Genomic DNA, 6,628 nt, shown 5'->3' on the forward strand with positions numbered 1-6,628 from the left:
AGTCGGTAATGTGTTTGATCATAATTTTTTAGAGTTAATATATAGTCTAAATATATTTAAAAAACTATAAAAATAAAAAATAAATTTCCAAAAATTTAGAATTTTTGAAAATAATATAAATTAAAAAGTGTAAAAAGAGAAATCAAAAACAATAAAAACACCTCTTCAAGTGTTTTTCAATTCTCAAATGTAACTTCAAGTTAAGACTGTCAAGTGGGTGGGGCTGGGCCAACCCGAAACTGGCCCGTGTCATTTAACCGGTTTGTGGGCCGGGTTCAGGTTGGGGTCTAAGTGGGCCAGGTTGGTCGGGGCTCAACAGTAAAAAAAATAAAAACAACCCTAACTCGGCCCACTTAACCCAATCCGGTCAAATCCACCTAAATCCGGTCAAATCCGATTAAAAAATCGTTCAAAAATATAAAAAAAAAAAATCCCAATATACATTATATATATCCACCTATATACATTATAAATACGTTAAATAATATATATACACTATGTATATAGTATATACTACATTAGAATTTAAAAAATATAAACACATCTACACAATTCCACATATATACGCACCATCCAATATATATGTACTACTTTAAAGTTTAAATAAAATATACTACAATATATATACATTACAATTTATATACATATAGTTATATACTAATTTATAAAACATATACACATGTATACGTTAAACGTACACATCTATACTAATGTATAAAACATATACACATGTGTACGTTAAATATACACGTCTATAGAAGATATATACACGTATATACGCACCATTCAAGGTATATATACTACTACTAATAAAATATACTACAATATATATATATATATATATATATATATATAGTTATATACTAATTTATAAAACATATAAACATTTATACGTTAAATATACACGTCTATAGAAGATATATCCACATGTATACGCACTATTCAATGTATACATACTACTTTAAATAAAATATACCACAATATATATACATTACAATATATATATATATATATATATATATATATATATATATATATATATATATATATAGTTATAGTTATATACTAATTTATAAAACATGTACACATTTATGCGTTAAATATACAAATCTATAGAATATATATACACAAATATATAAAACATATGCTACTTAATATAATAAATTAATAATATTTGGTAGTAAATTAACAATATATTAGAAGTAAATTTTTAATTTAAAGTAGAAAACTAGAATTTCTATTTAAAATTTTAAATCATTAATTGAAAAATATAAAAAGTAAGGACTAAGGAGTGAATGAATTTGGGGAATTTTATTGATTGCAAAATGATCCAAAATTTATAATTTACATGAATGAAAAATCTATAAATTATGCATCATTTTTTTCAACTCATTCATGTTAATATTAACGGGAACTTGCATAAGATAGTCGAAGTCAACGGGGACAAAATCATGTGTTGGACTTGATTTTGCTGAGTTCTCCCGTGAAGACATAATTTCTTCAAGTTTCAGCTCGTCGCTCGGCTTCGGTTCCATTCCTTGGTTTCTTCTTTCCGCTCTAATCCAACCTTCGAGGCAAACTAGAACATTCATTGCATTGCTTCCCAATGAGTGTCGGTTGTCTCCAAGTTGTTGTCGTCCCTGACTAAAGGCGCTCTCCGATGCAACAGTTGACATTAAAATATTTAAGATATCTCTAACTAATTTTGAAAGCACACGATATTGTGTTTCATTACTCCTCCACCAATTCAACGTGTTGATCCGTCGTCTGCGATCCTCTGGCGGCGACCGAAGATAATATTTCAGCTTTTCCTGAGAAGTTGATGTGTAAGCTCTCTCGTCAACACTGTTTCAACAAGTTAAATCATAAAAGGAATCAGAAAAACCACTATGTACCGGTCTTTTATAAGATGATGGCTCATCGGGAGGATGAGGAGCACAGTTGGAGTGATATTTGTAGGTACGACTAAATCAAATAAATCAGCATAGTGGTTATATAATTTTTCTATGTATTCATTTGCATCACTCATAGTGCTCCACAAATCAGGTTGTACTTGTTCAGAATCATTGTTAATAGTTATTTTTAAGTTAGTATAAATAATAGTACTAAAGTGACACATATTATTATATTTCATGCACGGATTTAGCATAACACCAATCAAGTAAATAGAGGGAATCGAAAAAAAAAAATATTTAAATTTCGTAAACATGGCACCAACAACTTCTTTATAACCTTCTTTATTTTTATATTCTTTGATTAAACCAGAAATATCGACTATATATGACAAAAATTACAAACAGTAGGATAATAAGCAATGGAAAATTCAACCGTAGCTATATAAATTCTTTCTAAAAACTTAACAAGATCATTAATTACAACCCAATCAGAATCATGTAGCATGCAATCAGCAGAATCAACAAATGAACCGCAATGTTGGTTAAAAAGTAGTGTAATAGGAATTTTATATTTAGAACAAGTTTTTTAAAAAATCATACGTAGAATTCCATCTAATATCAATTTCTTTAGGCATCAATATCGGTGTAAGTCTATTTTCTTGACATTTAATTTTAAATTCTCTAATTCTCGATCTACGATTATTTTCTTGAATAAAACCAACAACAAGGCGATTTTTTTTCAATATAAAGCTCAAAAAATTTAAGACCATCTTTTACAATTAAATTATATATATGACATGCACACTTAATATGAAAAATTTCAGGCAACGACGGAGATAACATTTTAATTTTTTTATAGCAGTCTTGTTGTTAGAAGCATTATCAAAGGCAATATATAAAATTTTGTTTTCGATACCATAATATCCGGCAACTTTAACAATAAAATCAATAATAAAATGTCCAGTATGTTTACGATCTTCATCATATAAAAAAGCAAGAATACGTTTTTGCATCACAAAATTACTACCCATCCAGTGACAAGTAACAGTTAAATAATCATTTTTATTTACAGCACGACCAAGATCAGAAGTTAGGGACAATCTACATTGAATATTTTTTAACAATGTTGATAAATAAAAATAATATTGTGAATGAAGTCTAAAAATATCAGACCGACAAGTACTTCTAGGAATACCATTAAACATAGGATTATAAATTGTTTGTATATAATGAATAAAGACATCAGAAGAAGGAAAACTAAAAGGCAAACAACCTACAGCTACCATTTTAACTATTTCTTCTTGGTCCTTCAATTTATTATACTTCTTCGTTATATGACCGGTTGCTGGGTCCATTCTAGTTTGCATTAGCCCACCAATATCCCCACCACCTCGTGCAATATGTAACTCTTTTTCGTGAGCTTCACCTATATATCTCATTAACGTACCCCTACCTCTTGCTTGCCTCCGCTTCTATACTTATATGCTTGTTGATAAATATTGCATTGCATCTCAGTATCTGATATACGTTCAAAAAATTGTCATGCAACACTAGTTGTTTTACGAGGTCTTGGGGCATGGGGAGGACGGGGAGGGAGATTAACCGATTCAGATATAATGTTAGCATTTTCTACTGCGGGTGCCTCACAAATATTTTCATTATCTTCGTCTAAATTAACCGCATCTACTTCACTTTCTTCTTCTATACCGTAATTTTTTTGAGCTTCTACATAATCCATATCGTGAGCACCTACACCTATTTCTTTCTCAAAAGGTGTACCAAGCGGTACCGGAGGCGAAGGCACACGGGTATATCTACTACTTGAATTACCTCTACCGCTAGTAATTCGCTTTTTACTACCACTACCGCTTCCGGGACAAATTTTTTTAACACCTTTATTAGCGAGATTTCTTCATTTATCCATAGTATAAATTAAATTAAATTAAAAAAATTCAAAATACACAAATATAATAAAATTAAATATTAAACAATTAATACAATAAATAAAAATTAAACGTAAGATATGCAACGACAATACCAAATTTTGAAAGTATCCAAAGGTTGCGACTTTAGAAACTCCCGCTCGTACTTTGTAAACGGAAAACTTAAAAATTAAAGTGAACACTTTAAGAAATGAACTATATTGGATATTTGAGAATTGAGAGAGAATGAGATTTGAGAGAATGAAAAATGATTTGAATGTGTAGGGTATTTATAGAATTTTTTGGGGGATTAAAAAATAATTTTTAATGTATTTTTTTTTAAAAAAGAAATGGGCCCAAACTAGCCGTTTGGACCCGAAAACTGCTATATAACCGTTGGGCCAACGGCTAGTTTGGCCCAAAACTCTATTTTTTTTTATTTTTTTAAAAAATATTTTGGGCCGGGCCGGTTAATCTGCGAGATTGAACCAGACTTGGTCCGGGTCGGTTAACCGGGTCCAAATTAAAAAAATAATCGACCCGAGATCCAAAACCCTAAAATCCTAGAGCTTACCGGGTCGGGTCCTTTAAGTGGGCCGAATAGACCCAGCCCACTTGACTGGCTTACTTCAAGTTGTTTTTTGTTTATTTATGACAAAATAAGTATTTTGAATTAAAATAAAAATGTATTACAAAATATAATTTTACTATCTATGGCCAAGTGGATCCAGATACTCCATGGATTATTCTCAATTTTTTTGTACCTCATAAAAAAAATCTTACAAAAACTAAGTTCATGATGGGTGATTTTTAGTTTTTGCCCTCTTAATAACTTTTAACTGGAAGACACATATTCTAACTAAGTGTTGTTCTGAAATTAGTTGATCAGCTTAATTAAAAAATAAAATAAAAAATTCAAGAAATATTCGATTTCTATTTATGGTTTTACACTTCACTTATATAAGATAAAATATCTCACAAACGATATTTTAAGATAATGAATTTGCGTAAATTGATCAGGAATTTTGCCTTTTAAGCAAACATTAAAACTTAGATATGTTGCTCATAAGACAAACATTCTAACTCTTGCCCACAAGGCAAATATTCACAACATTTTAAGATAATAAACTTGATCAATTGATCACAAATTTTACATTAAAGCTAAACATTATAACTTATTTAGAGAACAAAATTTCAACACTACATACCTCAGGGACAAAACTTAAAGACAAGATATTTGGAGGCTAAAAGTTCAAGACCAAACACTAAACACTAGATGTAATTCCACCTTATACGTCAATTTATTTTACGTGTAGTGGTATTTTACTCTCTAATAAAAGAAAATAGCACACAACTGAAGCACACAGCAGACCGTCAACATGTCTTCTTCAACTGTGTGTTTAAGTGATAAAGGAGGCGTCTGACTTGATGGCTGAAGTCACAAGTTTCATGCTGAGGGTCTTGAGTTTGATCCTCACAGCTACACTATTTGTTTGGGGCATTTTATTGGAAGTTGCTGTCATTAGTAAGACCCACAAATCAATGCATTTAAATGCTAAACTTATTATAATATTTCCTCCATCTCAAATTATCCGTCTCAAATTTTCTAATTTGATTTCTCATTTTACTTGTTTTTTTTTCATTAATCAAGAAGAAACAATTTTTTTTTCATGTTTTACCCTTTGCATTAATTATTTTTTCTTCAAATTAAAATGTAAACATCATTTAATAAGGTACTATGATAAATTAGCCATGTTATTAATTATTTTTCTTAATCAATGTGTTACCTCAATTTGGGATGGGTAATTTGAGATGGGAGGAGTATTAGTAAGTAAAACTCTGGGTCCACAACACCAATTAATTTAAATGTTTTACATATTTGCCTTACTTTTTATTCCTTCATAATTTCTTTCTTTCTTCGCTTTTATTGAAATTAGATAGTAAAATTAAAATTCTTTTTCACTTTATAATTTTTTTTAAAAGTTAAAGTTGGAGTTAAAATCTGAATGTGTTTTTTAAAATATGATTCATAGCTTTATCTTTTTAAAAATTAACAAAATTATTCAATTTTGACTTATTTATTCAAAATATATAATTAAATTTAATCTAAAAAAATAATATTTCAAAATATATAACCACATAATGAGATAAATTAGATCACATATACTAGTTACGACATTATATTACAAATATATTTTAACTTTATTTGAAAATTTTGAAGTTGAAGTTATTATTTGCTATATAACTTATACAAATAATAAAATTAATTCTTTGAGTGTACTTTACTCAAATATCATGAGTATAATTTAAAAGTTGTTTTTATAACTATCACATAAATTACCTTAAAATTTGAAAAAGAAAAATACACTAACAGTGAAAGAAGTGAGAATAAGATTTTAGATATTTTTTGAATTTCAAATTTCTAATTCAAATTCAAATTATATTAAAAAGAAATTAATATTATACTTTTTAAAAATTACTTCTAAAAATATTTCTATTATTAGACTTCATATTGTTGGATCCGTACCTTGCACGGACATTTCACAGCTAGTTGATTAATAAAAGAATATTAATATAGCTAGTCATTTCATTTATGAGATGATATTTAATTTAGTATTTCACTATTTTTATTATTTGGCCTATATTAATTTGATATATTCCCTTTAAAAAATTTAATTAGATGTACATTTTTACTAAATTAATATTAATAATGTTTTGGATTATAAATTTAATTATTATTATTTTATGTAGTCATTTAATATAAAAATATTAATAAAATTTTTTTGATTTACTAAATTGAACTAGTAAAAT

The sequence above is a fragment of the Capsicum annuum genome, chromosome 6 (assembly GCF_002878395.1).
Source record: "Capsicum annuum cultivar UCD-10X-F1 chromosome 6, UCD10Xv1.1, whole genome shotgun sequence".
NCBI classification, from domain to species: Eukaryota; Viridiplantae; Streptophyta; class Magnoliopsida; order Solanales; family Solanaceae; genus Capsicum; species Capsicum annuum.